Here is a 16,809-nt window from a genome sequence, read left to right on the forward strand (position 1 = left end):
CTGAATTGCGTGATAAAGTCAAGTGATCTTCAGCTTACAATGGAAAAAAAAACAGCTGTTTTATACCACCAGAAAAAAAAAAAAAAAAGAAATCCCTAGTTCTTTTTTTAGAACATTTGTTTCTAGCCATGAAACATTACCAGGTACCAGCCTTTGAAAATACTGCATCTTTCTTTTCTTCTCTTTTGAATTGCAATTACATTTTGAAGAGTTGTCTGGTTTTCTGTACACCATTTACATTAGTTCACAATTAAATCATACATATCATCACCTAGTTTGAGACACAGACTTTTCTCCACTAAAACTTCACTCCCCATGTAATAGGCATCCTTACTGACTGCTTTCTTGCCCGGAAAAAAAAGAGATGAGCATTAAGCACTTCCTTGGAGGATCAACAATACTTGATTACTTCAGATCAAACCTAGGACTTGTTTTATGACCTGGAGTTCCTGCAGATGCACACTCTGATGCAATTTCCACATCAATTCCACCGCAATTCATTCAAGGACAATCACCTGGAGCATCAGGGATAACCAATGTTGTTGTAGTACGGTATGGGAAGTACAAGAAACCAACAGATAAACTGGTGTGTATATTCCAGCCCCTGTATTTTGTCATCTGTTATTAACATTGCCATTTATAAAACTGGTCTCTCGCATTTTGAACCCATTTGGGTTTGAGTTAATTTAAAAATACAGTGCCATAGCAATTAACTCACAAGATAAACACTTAAGAGACAGTATATAAAATAACTTAAAACCACCTGTAAATAGCAGCAGAGTTCAGTAGTAGACTCTCAGCACCTACCCTTGGTGAACAGCAGAGGATGTCAGCCTCTTCATCCACCCACCTCCCCCCAAGGAACTACCCAGCTTTTTCTGTACTGACCCACGGCAACCTACAGTGCTGGTGGTCAACACAGACAGGAGGGATGAGCTCCATGTCACCTGTGTGCTGACCGTGACCACCAACTCTGCCATGCACCATGGGAAACAGATAGGAGGTAAAACGAAACTGAGTTCCAGAAACCCACATGTTTAAAAGAAATCAATTTCTGGAAAGCGACAGCGCACAATGCACAGTGCCAAGACCAGTCATGAACTGAGGCATTCAAGAGTTGTAAGTTGGCATAGGCCTGATCGTACAGCCCATTTCCACTGGCACAGAGAACAAAACAGCATTAGAAGAACAGTAACTGTGTTACAAATATCATGTTTGAGAAAGTTAGTTGTTAAAAATCTAGATAAAACCACACACCAAGAAATATTTATTTTTTTACATCTCGACATGTTAACATAAGCAATAATTATACAGGGTGTCCTTTAAATTAGCACATCGCTCTTTTTGACCTTTGTAAATTTCAGCTACTTTCTTTCTCAGCCACTCAGTAAGCCTGACTTTCCACAGCAGATTATATGCCCTTAAGACGTCCAAGACCCAACAAAGGCTGCTCCCAGCACCTCCTGCAGCTTTCCCACACTTCCCAAGAAATTCCATAACCTGAACACACTGACATATTTAAACATAAATTTCCAAGGTAGAAGCAGAGCAAAAAACCATTTGGAACTTGCAGAGAATTCATTTCAGAACAATAGCTTGGGTTTTTATTTCTGTTTTTTACAGTGAAACCATAATCGGAAAACATGCAAGTATGAGTATACAAATAACTCCCTCTTTTGGGGTACTGAGAAGTTTCAGCGATTGCTTGTAGTGTAATGAATGTTTGTAATTCATTAGATTCTGTTTAAAAATGCAAAGCACACCACGACATCAGTGATGCTCTCTTTATCTTAACAAAAAGACTATTACATTTAATGTTCTTCTGACAGAGCTAGCATGTTTCAAAATATGTATTTCTTCTCTACAGTATAATGTTTACAATTGTGTTATATCCAAATTTAAATTAACTGTATTAATGTCATATTTCAGGCAAGACTATGCTCCGCTAATTATCCCAAACAGCTTCAAAATCTTTGCAGTATATTCACTGCATTTGTGTCTTCTCCACAAACTTACTGATCTTGTTTATATAATTTTGCAAATGACAAGATGTGCAGGATAACGATGTAAATGAACTAAAAATTGTGTCATGGACAGATCCTTCATAGATTTGCAATTTGTAGCTGTCAATCTTCCTACAGCTGCTAGATAACAAAACAAGAGTTCTTTTCTTCATGCAGACGAGCAAATTCAATAAACATTGGTAAGGGTTCTTTTCCAAAAGAAAGAAATCTCTGGTTCTCCACTCTCTATTAAACCTTTCCTTATATACACAACTCCTTTTTTATTTTCTGAGGGCAGGAAAAAAACACAAACCATAGGAATCATGTGTATTTTAGCACCATATTTAACCAAATTTGAGTTATGTAAAAAAATGGACTTGCTGATGACCAAACATTTTGATGAAGACTAAAAATATAAGAGGGGATAAGGGGGGGGGGGGGTGGGAAGAGAGAGAAGATGTACACACAACTTGCATCGTGTTGTTATTGGAGAACACACAATGGGAGTAGCCAAAATTATCGTTAAAGACAGCCAATGCATTTTTATTTCACGTTCTCAATCAAGACCTGCCTAAAATAGGCCAAGTTTCATTAACATTTGAAAGAGAACACCAACAAACAATAAAGGGATCAATACTGCATGAATCCTGTAAATTCAAAGTTGTGAAAGGAGCAAGGACACTGCCTACACTATTTTTATTTTCTTTTCCTTAAGATGAGAGCACAAACTGAACTGTAGTTACAAATGTTGTTAAGAATTGGATTAGGGGCCAGCATTCACAGTGATAGGAAAGAAAAGGAATTCAATAAATAGAAAATCATTATGGAAAGGGCAATAAAACCAGAAAATGAAAACAAACTGCTACTATAGCAGAGAGAGATTAAATAGGTAAATTGATGATGGATAATGCAAATGTTCTATTCCTGCAAAAACCCTGTATTTAATTTTATTAATTGCTTCAAGATTTCTTCTTTCTTCAAAGAAATTATATTTCACTTTTCATAATCACAACACCAGTTCTGTATCATGGATTTTCCCTTTGAAATCAAACTCCACATTAGACAGGGGTGTTCACGGAACGTATTGCTCCCGGGAGCTAGCAAACTAAGCCTCAGCAGACTGATGCACTTAGCAAGTCCATCAAGGACCATCAAACAAAAAGCATTCGAGGCAGTCAGGTGTGCTGGGTCCGCTGAGATTAACACCCAGCACCACACGATGCACAGCAGCCGTTTAGGGTCAGCAGCTCTACCAGGTTTTACCGGGGAGATTTTAAATTGTTGTTGCCTTCCGCAGCTGAAGAAATACTCCTCTGTGGAAGGTGCGGCAAACAAAGTGACCAGGACACAGACTTGTAAAAAGAAAAGAGTGCTCGCAAGATCCTGTGTCACCTAGAGGCTGTCAGCACACATTTGCCCCATCTCCCTCCCTGATTTACCCTCTTCCGAATGCACATGCCTTCCGGTGGCAAAGGGGGCTCATGAATGCTGCAGAGACCTTTCACAGCATGCCCGTTTCTGCTGCGAGACAACCGAGGAGGGGATACCATTATTTAAAACAAATAAATAAATAAATATTCCGTCAGTGCGCCGAGCAGAAAGGGCTGAGCCTCCAGCGGGGAGAATAATTGGAAAGTAGGAACATCTGAGAGGAATTAGCAGCGAGCAGCACCGAGCTCCCGGCGCCCGAGGAGACACACTTACCGCCGCCAGAGCACCGCGGGAGCGCCCCACCTCAGCCCCACCGCGCCCCAGCCCCGGTGGTCCGCGAACAATGGGCGGGATGCGAGAGCCGCCCGGCGCCCCGGCAGCGCGCCGGGCAATGACACCGCGGGAGGGGGCGGCTGGAGCCAGCCCCGCGGCGCACGGAGGGACGAAGGACGGGCGGACTTACGGGGTCTGCGCAGGCCGCAGGGGAGCGGCTCCGGGCGCGGCTGGCGGCGCGGCCAACTCCGCGGCGCGGGTGCGGTGGAGCCCGGCTGGCGGCGGGGCCCGCCCCGCCTCACACCCCGCCCGCGGCCCCGCCCCGCACCTGCGCCCGCCCCTGCCCCGCGCGCACCATTGTCCGCCCGCGGCCCCGCCCGGCCCCGCGCACCTGCTCGCGCTGCTCCCCGCTCGGGCCTGTTGCCGCATCCCCGCTCCCCGCCCGGCCCCTCTCGCCTCCTCCCCGCGCCTTTGTCCCCCGCTACCGCGGTCCCGGTGTTGCTCGCCCGCGGCTGTGGGGCAGCGGCGGTAACGGGGGAGCCCGCAGCCGCCCGATCCGCCTCCCGCCCGGCCTTGCAAGCGCTGCTCCTGAGCAGCCCGTAACGGGCTTAGCTGCGGGGAAAGGCGCCAAGCAGCGATTTCCCTCTGAGAAGTAAACCGATTTACTTTTGCTGCTCCGCATCCCGGCGAACTTCCCGTTAGGTGGGGGGGGGGGGGGGCTGCTTGCTTCTGCTCACCCGGCTCCCGAGCGCGCCGCTGCTCCCGTCTGTACCTGCGAGAGTCAGAGCAGAGCCCGGGCTCGTTCCCACGGGTCCGAGATCATCGACAAAAGGCTCAGTTGGCACGGAGCAGAAATCGCCTGGTCTGGTGTCCTTGCAGATTTTGCAACGATGCCTTTTCAGAATACTCTTTCTCAACCAACATTAGAAAAAGTCGGCTTTAAATTTGAAACTTAAAGATAAATTTAAGTTTGGGTTGGATTTTTGTTTTGCTTTGTTTTGCTGCTGTTTATTAAAAGCTCATATTTGGGGAGTTGCAACATAAAGTCTAGTCTGAACCTCTTTGTTTTGCTGTCATTTTCACTGAAGAACAAACAAACAAGAAAAGCCACTAAATTGATGATTTGGGTAGTAGTAACCCGAGTTCAGAATCTAGACAGTCCCTCTGGAGATAGATGGAAGCTGAAACATACAAGAGAAATAATTTTGCAACATGTCTTCAAGTACAATCAATTGAAATAAAATCACACCTTCTCCAGGTGTGGGCTCCTCTACAAATGAGGAAGGGGATTGCTGCAGAGGACACTGACACTTGTGCCGGGACGAGGGAGCTAGTACATACTTTTTTTTTGCCACTGGAAATCGTCAAGTGATAACCATGTTTCTCAGCTCCTGCATCAGCAGCTTGGCTTCCAGCCATAAGCAGGGGGGCTGACTGAGATCTCCTCCCAGACCTTCTCTCCCTCCTTGCCCACCAGCAGCCTGTGCAGCAGATCCAGCAATGCAGCCTCTGCCATTGTGTTCTGCTGAGTGTTGCCCACAGCCTGGAGCCCACTTGAGGGACAGACCTTCCCAAAGCCCTCAGGCTGTTGAGCACTCTCTCCTGTGAAAACACATGTGCTGGTCCAGTCTGTCACTGTGTTAGTACTTGTGGTGGGGATTTACCTCAGTGCTGCTGCTGCTTTAATTCTTCTAGGTGGCATCTTGCTTGGTGGCTCCAAACAAGGAGCTGAAGCACTAAGGCTCCCTGTCCTGCCTTTGGTTTTGGGAATAGATTCACTGTTGGCCACTATATTGCAACTGCGTTTGATGTCTTTATCATTGCTGTCATGAACTAGACCCAGCGAGGAGTAGCAGGGCTGTGCTTGACATGGCAGTGCTTTTGTGGGTGCTAGGGCTGGATGGGGCTTTTACTGTCAATCACTATACTCTTTGTGCTTCCTTTACTGTCCCATAAATGATCTCAATTAACATTCATTACTGGAAAATAGAACACACTCCTCTCTCTTGCTTCTTCTTGAGAATATATTGCTGTTTCAAGTTAGGAGCATGTGTCTGTCTTATAATATCAGTGATTAAATTGTCTAGAATTTATGCTTAGTCCCCTTTAAACAAAAATCTAGAGAAACGCTCGGTGAATTATTTTTCCATGCACTAATTCAACAAAGATGCAGTTTCACTTGGTTCCCTCATGTAGTTACAGATTTAGTTTGTCTTTGCTGAATAGTTTTTTGGTATTTTCAGAATAAGATTCACAAATGGGCCACAGTAGTTTTCATCAAGCTTTCCTCTTCAAGTGTCTTAAAGGCTGGGTAAATTTTGAAGCATGTAGGAGATCCATGTCTAGTTCCATTCTCTGCTTGAATGAATTTGAATCCTCACTTTTGTACTACTAAACTGTAAGTTATTTGGGGGTGTAAGAATAGGGAAGAGGAGATTATTTTCCTGCCAATACTATTTCAATATGTACAAATAACATTAACTGGAGTAAGAATTAGATCAGCTTTCTCTCAGGTAAGAACCAGGAGACTTAAAGTCCCGTTCATACTTCTCAATCAGCATTTATTTCCCCATGGAGCTCACCAGGGCTCCAGCAAGAGAAGCTGGAGGAGTGCCGCTTTGCAGCCTCATGGATGACACTCACCCTGCATATAGGAATGTGGATGCAAATCGCTAAAAAGAAAAGTGATCTGAGCCCAGAGTGTTAAGGTGTTTTTAACTCTTGTGGTGATACTGCTATTGGCACCTTTTTTTAGGATTTGGATGGACGTAGAAATTGGCTGTCCAAAGCAGGGAAACTTACCAGCTTTTCTCCACTCAGCCTTATGTTCTTTCTTTTCTTAGAAGTCACTGTAACTTGATGTCATAGCACTGCATAACTTTCCCTTTGACATTTCCATTTTCTAAAATAAAATTATTATCTGCTCTGATTTTAACACCTGGAAAGTGCCTCATTTGGCTTATACTAAGCTCAGTGTAAACTATAATGCTTCCTGGAAGCACTCATAGTTACTCATTTTTAGAGGTACCTACCACAGGACGAAGAAAACTTTGTCAGATGACAGGAACCTGGTTAATTTAACACAAAATAGACAATCCTGAATGTTAGCAAAGCAGACAAAAGCCCCTCAGAGGCAGTTCAGGAACAATGTTATTCTTCACCGTGAAGTGTTTCTGAGCCAATGCCAATCTCTGATTTACCAAAAAACTTTGTCACTGCTGGCTGGAGGCAGATCCACACTGTGCTTATTTCAGAAGATGTAACACCTTTCCTTTGAAGCTATGCCTGTTCCTTCTTCAGTTGCTTTGTTAGGGCTGCTGGAAAAATGGATGATCCCCATCGTACCAGGATGCTGTTCTCCCTCTTTCAGTTTGGAGTATCTTTGATGGCACTTGGTGGGCAAATTGCTCTTTTTCATGCTACACCGTAGCTCAGCACGGTATTCCTTCATGTCAGCTGCTACAGACTCCAGGAGATACTGTTGCTTGTTTCACAGATTTCTTATTAACAGCTTGGTTTTGCTTACAGGACTCAAGAGTACATATACTGAATATCACCAGCTCTCAGCTACATTTCTCTACTGTAACATTTGTAATATTATCAATATTTCTGGGGCTCATGTTGCAGCTGGTCCCTTGATTCAGCTGCAGTTGAATTGGTTTATGATCTAACAGCTCAATTGCAAATATAGCAGCCTGTTTTCCTGCACAGCACTTGAATCAAGAGGCTGCAAAGTAGTTCAGGTCATATGACAGATACCTCTTGGTCCCTGGAATTCTCAATATTCTTAAACACTGTAGATGCTGCTCATTTTCCCTTTCTTTTTTTGGATAGTTATTGCAGTGGAATATGAAGTCCTTGGTTTTGCCCATGACTCTTCATCTGTAAGGAAATTTTTTCTTTCTCTCTACTGCAGATACACTGGTTCAGGCTTTGTGTCTCTGTCCTGCCACCCAAATTTCTTTGCAATTAATTGATTGTTGTGCTTGATGTGATCTTTTACCTGAAGAAATTAGCTGACATTGGGTTTGCATTGCTTTAGAACCCATTTTGTCTTAATAGTAACCTGCAGCAATCCAAACCTCCTCTACTTTAACCAGGAAACAGGTGCACCACAGGCAATCTTATCTCTAAGTAGAGAATTTTAGTATCCCCATACTTTTAAGTGAGGATGGCAGAATTATAGGTCTGTAATTTAAATATCTATTCCCTCATTACTTCTCCTTGTTGGCATCAGGAAATAACTAATCTTGAACCTTCTAGTGACAGTGGCCATCTCAGTGTCTAAAATGTCACCCCTTGTCACGGTAGGAAAATATTTACGTTTTAAAAATTCCATCTTAGACTAGGCAACATATAAGTGAACCTCAACGCGCTTTGATAGAATGGATTTTTATTTTTATATTTTTTTTACAGAATAATGCTTGCAAGTTTCATCTTTAATTAAAAAAAATGTGAACTGTGTAGCTCTTAAAGTTGAAACATTGGCCCAAATATGTAAAGTAAGCAGAAGACAGAATATCTGTAAAAAATGGAATACAAGAAAGTCTTTCAAAGAGAGTTGAAAGGTCTGATTCTTTCCTAATGTACATTTTATTTACTTGTAACTACCATAATATACCCTTAAATATACCCTTAAGCAAAGTTGTCATGACATATTATTGTGATTATACCAAACTCAGAGTCCTAGAGAATCACGCTCAGTGAATGCACATGAAACTGCTTCAGATTGCAGAATGCAACTAGACATTAATAGCAGAATTGTTTCCAAGCAGATAATGACACACAATGGCTTGTTATTGTGATAATAGTTCAGATTAAAAAGGGGTTCAAAAGTGGAAGCCAAAATTTATTTCATATTCAGGGTATAAAATACCAGTAAAAGGGCAACTAACTATTCTGTCTTGTTTTAAAAGACAGTGCCACTTAATAATAATCCAAATAGTAAATGATGATATATGACCAGTTTTAGAATAAAACCTGACTAGACATGAAGGTAGTTTAAAAGATTCTTGCCAGAATTCCACAAGATAGTGAACACTGGAAAATTCTCTATTCTCAGACTTTTAAAGGAGAACACTCCATTACAGTGGACAAGTCAGCTACACTGCTGAACTAGACACTAAAAGCATCTCTCAAGAGGCAAATACAAAAAAAAAGAATCTGATACATGTAAGAACTGAGAGATATTTGAAAGGCAAATGAGCCTACAAACATGTTTTGTTCTACAGGTGTTACTGCAAACTCAAATGAGCACAGACATGAGCTGACTCATGTGATCTAAATAAAGACATCAAACATTAATATTATCTGATAGAAACCATGAAAGAAGTGGAAGCAAAGATCTCAGAACAAAGATATCTACTGTGTTAGGTGCAACACTTACACCTGGACAAGTTAGATGACAGAAGCCCTGAATTAGAACTTGGATGGTTCTAGCATCCAAGCAATCCAGCAATCCAAATACTAGCATTGTATCTGGAGGCCAACAGTCCTACTCTAAGCATACACACAGATCAGAGAAAACAGGAGCAGCTATATTTTAGGCTACATTGCTAAAAGTTAGCCTTTTCTCTGTCTGCATGTGGACTACTTTATATGTACAAAGCAAAGGGATAAATGCACAGAGAAAACAATAGTTACCCACAATGCCGGTACAGATTCTAGGCCTTGTACAGTCTTGGCAGAAGCAGAAAACTGGGGTAGATTTCTGAAGATGAAAATTATCAATTTCAATCTTCTTGCCTGGAGGAAGAGAAGACTAAGTGCAGAACTTTAAGAAAGCCTAGTAAACAACCAAGCCATCATTAAAAATATATCTCTTCTAGTCATATCTACAAATACATGAGTACATCAGTATCACAAACCACAGGGCTTCACAAAGGTACTCCAGCTAGCTTTTACCAAACTTCTTGGCAGGATAAATTAGACTGTTTAGGACTCTTTGGCCATAGTTCTAGTATACACAGTGAGAGCTGGCTCATTTGCAGCCTGTTTGGATTATCTCCAAGGCACACTTTGGCCTGAACGATATATACATTTGTTGTCTTCTAAAGATTAGGTCTTGTACGTATTTCAGCCAGCTTTCTGCACCTCAGGATGAGTAACTTTGCATCTGACCGTCTCAAACCACTTCTTTAAAGAAGTTCTGCAGGCTATTTTTATGTGAACCATTCTGTGATTCTGTGGTTCTAATCCTGTCTTCATTGTTGCTGTTCTCCCAGTCTTCAGCTCATCCATGAATTTTAGTGCTAGGTATTTATACATCTATTTACACATTTATAGAAAAGAATCAGGCTTCCCCAGCAGCTCTACACTGCTGGATACACTGCCAGTATCCTCATCTGATGATGAATTTTCATTCACATGCTGTATTTTGTTTTGGTCCTGATCATATTTTCCACCAGTGAAACATTTTCCCTTTTTGAAATAGAAATGTTTGGATTCTTCTATTTGTACACACTAAAAGTTTCAGGTAAAAAACAGAAATTCTCAATTTTGGGCAAACTGTCTTTTTAATAGAAAACTATCAGGAACATCAGTAGTAACTCTTGTTACTGTTTGCATGTGACTTTCAGAATTTTTCTCCCAAACTGATTCACTCACACAATCCTTAGTTTTATTCTTCAGTTCTGTGCTGTGTTCATTTCTTCCTTAGTTGGATTTGATGATCCATGCATGTTGCCAAAGCTTTGCCTTTGGATGTTCCTAGCTAATTCATTTATCTGTAACATTCCCAGGTTCTTCTCTTCTGAGTTGTCTATGCATTTAAATGTCCTTACTATTTCATGCCATCCTCTTTGATTTTTTTCTGCCAACTTTATAGCTCCTAGACTACCATCAGATTTTAGTGGGCCAGTCACACAAATGACTTGATAATTTTCAGAAACTTCAGCTGTACCCCCTTCACTGAGAATTTGTTTCAGAGCCTACACAAACAGCACAGGCTCTTAGACTTATCTGACATTTTAGACCACTCACAGTCAAAATAACAGCCACTATTTGTTTTGGTTATTATTATTACCAATGGTTCACAAAAGTGTATGTATCCTGTAGAGTAAGACAAAAATTAGGGAGAGATTATGATGTATAGTATATTATATATGAGGTGGTAAAAATACCCTGTACAGCCTGAATTTGAGCTCTGTATGTAATGAGCTTTTGCATTCATGAAACAATTCCTGCTGGCAGAAATAGCACTATTTTTTCACAGTCTTACAGAATATGTCACAGTTCAACTGCTGCAAATGCAACAGATAATTTAAAAAGTGCATTACAAAGTTGTCCACGTTCAAAAAGGGAGTGATTCAATTGCTGGATGCACAGAATGCTACTGAGTAAGAAAGAGTAAACATAGGAAATTAAGTCTGTAGAAGAAAGAAGTTGGACAAACTCAAAAGGATCCAGAAGGAAGAATATTCTTCATGCAAGAGAATGCAATGCGTGTGGTTACTTCCCCATCTATACCATGTGTACCACAGCAACCAGCATGTTTCATAATTTTATGAAGCTTATATGTGAAATCACTGAACAAAGATCAGTTACTTTCTCCAAATTGGCATTTTTCCTGCTCTTTAAAGCAATAGTGAATAAAATATTAATAAACAACTCATAAACAGTTAAACATGCTGAATGCTTGAACTTTTAGGTAGCTTTTGATGTTTTCTAATACACGTGCAGGAAGATCTCTTTAAATGCTAGTCTTGGTACATATGATTTTATGTGGCTTTTGCACAGAAAACACAAAACCAAATGCAGTTATGACAAGAATCTGATTGCATAGCATACTTTATATTCCCACTTCCTCACCTTTAACCCTCTAAGTGGACAATAGGGTTTTCTTTCTTGTTATATAAATTATTGTCTGTGGAAACACTTCCTTGAACCTCTGGACAATTACATTCGATTATCTGTAATGTTATGTTTTCAAGTTATGAAGGAATACTGTGGCTTGCTGTTTTTTCATGACATTATTCTTTAATGAAAATTAAAGTGTCCAGTAACAGGGTTCAAATCGTTTGCCGATTTTCAAAATATGAGATTAAGTTTCATTTAAGCATTACTTTTTCCGCCCTGAAAATGTAAACGCATTGTGCTCATTGAAGTAATCAGAGTTAAATTAAAAATCTCAGCACACCCTCCAGGGAGTTCAACTCTTCCCAAACCTTACTTTCATTAAAAGCATGGGTGGATATATAGGTATTCAATATGACAAGAGGGACAAGAATCCATAGTTTACTGCAATCTGGAGCTTCCTTTACCATCTATCTTCAACCAAAGATGTACTCATACAGGGACAAGAAGGCCCTGTTTAATATGATTTACCAGTGTGAATACAAAGACGGATCAATACCTGATATTATCAGACTAAAACTCAGGAGAAAACAAGAGTAAACAGAAGGTACTAGATCAGCTTTAATGACTAAGAAATTTTTCAGGATAGTATGTATCTAGTCATCATTGTGAGTGGCATATACATATGGGCCACTGAGACTGCCAGCCCACCATGGATGTGATCAACACTGCATCGGACACTGTCACTGGGAGATAAACAGACAGACTCCAGGTGGTTAGAGAGTGTAGAATCCACACAAAAAACAGTTTTATTGCTAAGAATGTCTGTGAAAAGTGATTTTTGAGAAATGTAATATTTTGTGTTGAAAAAAGGTTAAAGCACAGGGAATTTAATAACATTTTCTGAAGTGACGGATCGCACAGATGGCATATGAAATTATTACACGTACAGGAGTACATTATATTTATAGATATATTTACAGCATCAGCAAACAATTCTTGATCAATCAGTATGCTCAGTTTTCCTCACCATAATATTTGATAAAGAATAACTGATGGCAAACAAATAAGAAGATCTCACAATCTGTTCAAGCAATTTGCAAACATAAAGATGGGCTAAATTTGATTGACATTTTTTACTGCAAATTCTTTCCCAAGCTACTCACAGGATTCCTAGTGGCTTACACAGTATTTAGTACTGGTACACAGAAATACCATAGGCATTAAACTTCTCAGCTCCAGCTCAACTTTACATGTGATAAGTGAATAACACTATAAACTATAGAACTGCTGCTTTGGAATGTATTGTACTACCTAACCAACTTTCTGTGTGGTATTTATGCATTCATAGGGTGGTATTTATTTGAGTGCAAAAGCAATTTCACGTAAGGATGACATGTAACGAATTGATATTCAGTTGTCATAACGAGTTTCCATTGATAAGGGTAACAGCAGCAAACCTCAGCCTCAGCCTGAACAACTAATTTGTGTGGTCATTCTAGCCTGCAAATAGGCTGAGACCTGCAAATCAAGATATTGAGAGCCTTCTCTTCTTCCCCAGGAGAGCTGTAGCTGTATTTGAGATCTTGAGGTCTTGCCCTCAGTTATCTTGCCTGAGAAATTATCCTTGGATTACCTTGGATCATTGATTCCACTAATGTATGGGCAGTAGATATTATCTACTGCCAGATTTAAGATTTAACTTAGCAGTTACAAGTAAGTATAGGTGTTGCAAATGGTAATACAAGATTTTTTAATGAGCAGCTAATATTTCTGATGAGTAGCAATTGTAGATCATTCTCCTTAAAGACAGACTGCTTATAACACTGTGTTTTCTGCTAAATCTTTCTGTAAAAGCAGATGCATTCACGTTTAAGATTGGTTTTAAAATACTGGATAAAAAATAATACTCTTAAAAAAATCTACTTCTCCTTAATAGCTTTCTAATATCTAGTATTCGCTGTATAAATTTGCACAAAAGATTTGAAAACAGCCTACAGTAGGCTCTGCTTTTGTGTACTGTGGCAGAATGAATTATGAATGATTGCATCATTTACATTCTAAGTTTAGTTTTCAAGTATGGTTAATTTTGCTTAAATGAGAATCCTGTAGCTATTTAGTAATTAGGACTGATAGTTTTATGAAGTTCATAATTGGTCCCCAAACAGGTGTTTCCTTTCTTTCTGAAAGAATTGGGTATATTTTCACCCTGTTCCATGTGATCTCATGGAAATTTCCTGGGCAGAAAAGTATACAGTATTCATAACCATTTAGTATTATAAAGCCAAAATTATACTTCACTTTTGCATTGAATTTGAACTTCACTTGGGCATCATTTGCAGCAGTGCACCCTTGACCATGAGCAAATTTAACAGCAACTGCAATTACTCAGTACAGATAGTCTGATAATATTTTATAGGAGTCTGTAGTGAGTGCAGCTATTCTTAATTATGGATAAGTTAGATACATAATTCTGGTTTTCAGTATAGGTTGTGTGTGCTGCATATAGATAGATGCTTTGGATGTATTAAAACTAACTCCGTTATTGCCTCTAGAAAGCAGGTATCGTTTACATTGACTGAGTGTCAGGAATCGTACAATACTTGGACGGGTCACCCCCTTGAAGTTTCTTTGAATTGTTTCAGCTTAAGTTTGTGTCTCCACTTTGCAAATGGCAGCAGCTGGCAATGATCATTCATGTTTGATTGTTTTCCAATGATCTGAGCTCAGTCTAGTTACCTTATCATCAGTGCAAGCAATTTTTATGTGAAGCACCAATATTGACTACAGGAGATCTGATGGCAATTTTAAAACATTTCTGCATTAATAGCCTTCACATTGCATTTAAGCGTCTCATCTCTTAGATGCTGTCACAAATGTGACACTGCTATTATATGCCCTAAGTACCCAATTTTAATGGTGACATCTACACTTCAAAATGTTAATTGCCTAATGTTATCTATCTTTGCAATTTATTACCACCTTGGGAAAAATACTTTAAAATTACACAACTGTTTAGTTAGAAACACGTAATTAACTGGTTACCTTGTTGGAATTACTTTAGGGTAGAATCACAGAATTGTTTATGTTGGAAAAGACCTTTAAGATCACTGAGTCCAACCATTAATGTAGCACTGCCAAGTCCACCACTAAAGATGTCACAGCACCATACCTATGTGTCTTTTAAATACCTCCAAGGACAGTGACTCCACCTGGGCAGCCTGTTCCAATGCCTGTCAACCCTTTCTATGAAGAAATTTTTCCTGATATCCAATCTAAACGTCCCCTGGAACAACTTGAGGCCATTTCCTCTTGTCCTGTCATGTGTTACTTGGGAGAAAAGACCAACACCCACCTTGCTACAGACCCCTTTCAGGTAGTTGTAGAGAGTGAGAAGGTCACCTCTGAGCCTCCTTTTCTCCAGGCTAAAAAAAAAACAATTCCCTAAGCTACTCCTCAAGACGTGTGCTCTAGACCCCTCACAAGCTTGTTCGTCCTTCTTTGGACAGACCCCAGCACCTCTGTGTCTTTCTTGCAGTGAGAGACCCAAAACTGAACACAGCATTTGTGGTACGGTCTCAGCAGTGCTGAGTACAGGAGGGCAATCCCTTCTGACTCCCAAGCAGAACAACACTTCTGCCCAGCTTGGTGTTGCCTGCAGACTTACTGAGGGTGACCTTGATACACTCATCCAGAACATTGATAAAGTTATTAAACAGACCTGGCCAGAACTGGGTAGCTACATAATGTGGGATACTAAAGGATATTTACTTGCACTCAGAGAGCACCTATTTAATAATGTTCTTGGCAATTCAGAAGATGGCTGCTAAAGTTCACAGTCTGTGCTGATTCTCTTGGGAGGAAATGGAGTGACTTAGTGAGCAAGACTGATTTGTTCCAGAGTGAAGCCAGACTGATCTACCGAGCACCTCTGCGATTAAACTACTCTCACACATGTGGCTGTTTCCCTGCCTATAGATAGAGATAGTCTGTTTATACCATAATGGCTCTGATACATATGCTGTCTTAGTTGCCACAATAAAGCCCAGTTTCTTAGTCTGTATTGTTAGAGTATTAATAATATCAATTCACTGCAATAAATGTTGAGATGTGGAATCTCATGGGGGTCAGGGAGTAGGGGGGCTGGAAAACTCAGAGAATTAGCCACTATAGTGAAAAAAGCTAAACAGCACAGGTCCTTTTATCCCCAAGAAGGCATGAAACTTGATGAAAACAAGTCACTTAACAAGAACCAAACTCATCTTATCTGCTCTTTCAAAGCAGTTCTTTGAAGAGGTGTAAGACTCAGACCCAGTCAATACAATGCTGCACCCCCTCAGAATTTGAATGAACAAGAGAATTAGGCATAATTGCTGGTTTATGTTTCATTATTGACAGTCTTTTTAATTGGTGAATAATAGTTTCAGGGAAAAAAAAAATGTAAGGGGCAGTTACTTTCTGTGGAAAAAAATCAGCTTTCTGTCTTAAACTGACAGTTCATTTTCCACTTATCTGGAAAAAAATTGCATGCTTCATATAAAAAAAAAGATTTTCAATGAAAAATCAAATTTTGCTATAGATAATTTTGATTTGTTGAAGCCAATTTCATGGTCACAAATGGTCTCCTCTAAAATCCATCACAGTCCTGAGGGAGGCTCCTATAAATGGTTAAGCTTCATCTATCTGTGCTCAGCCTTCACTGCCACACAGCTTTTCTTCCAGCTTTTTTTTGATTTGTTTGAGATCAGTTATTAACTAAACTGTCTATTTGTCCAGTTCATAAGCTACTGTTTGGTCCTTCAAGGTGCTAAGCACTTGCAGTTCTGTTTGAAATGCAAATCACCTACACCAGAGACCATTGCCCAGAGGGTGCTCACTTCCCTGCATTATCAGCCCCAGGCAAGTGATGACAGAGCCAGTCCTCTCTGCTCCCAACATCAGTTTCCTTGGACATGAAAAAATACACCCATTCAAAGCTTTTCTCAAGGCTGCACTATCTGGCTGGCATCCCTCAGATCCATGTTCCCAGTATGCCACTGACTAAAGAGAATAACTAAACATCACATTTTACATATTACAGTTAAATTTAAGGTATAAAAAATTATTCAATATCCAACTTGATATTTTATTCTCCTGTCTTCTGCTGTGCCTTGTTACTCTGCTATTCAAATGTATGGCAATAAGTCTTTTGTCACTGAAATTAAAAATGAGGGAAGTCAATGACAATTATTTATCATGTAGATATGCAGGACATTAAGAATTATATGTTCACCTGAATTTAAAAATGTACACAGATTATTTAAAACCT

General features: G+C 40.2%; 1 protein-coding gene and 1 long non-coding RNA gene across 9 annotated transcripts in view; both read right to left on the reverse strand.

Annotated features, from left to right (window-relative positions):
* SEMA6D (semaphorin 6D) overlaps nt 1–3,997 on the reverse strand; it is a 217,847-nt gene extending 213,850 nt beyond the window's left edge. For 5 of the 8 annotated variants that reach the window (XM_057397264.1, XM_057397250.1, XM_057397256.1 and 2 more), the window contains exon 1: nt 3,898–3,997. The gene's annotated coding sequence lies outside the window, so the exon portion shown is untranslated. The remainder of the gene's footprint in view (nt 1–3,897) is intronic. The other 3 variants (XM_057397299.1, XM_057397282.1, XM_057397291.1) reach the window with 1 other exon arrangement.
* Nucleotides 3,998–9,179: 5,182 nt separating this feature from the next.
* Nucleotides 9,180–16,809, reverse strand: part of LOC130592758 (uncharacterized) — a 154,243-nt gene continuing 146,613 nt past the window's right edge. Inside the window, exon 4 of the long non-coding RNA XR_008970649.1 lies at nt 9,180–9,452. This is a non-coding gene — a long non-coding RNA (uncharacterized LOC130592758). The remainder of the gene's footprint in view (nt 9,453–16,809) is intronic.

The sequence above is a fragment of the Pezoporus wallicus genome, unplaced genomic scaffold, assembly GCF_028554395.1.
Source record: "Pezoporus wallicus isolate ANWC-B61680 ecotype Strahan unplaced genomic scaffold, APGP_CSIRO_Pwel_v1 contig_3952, whole genome shotgun sequence".
NCBI lineage: Eukaryota > Metazoa > Chordata > Aves > Psittaciformes > Psittacidae > Pezoporus > Pezoporus wallicus.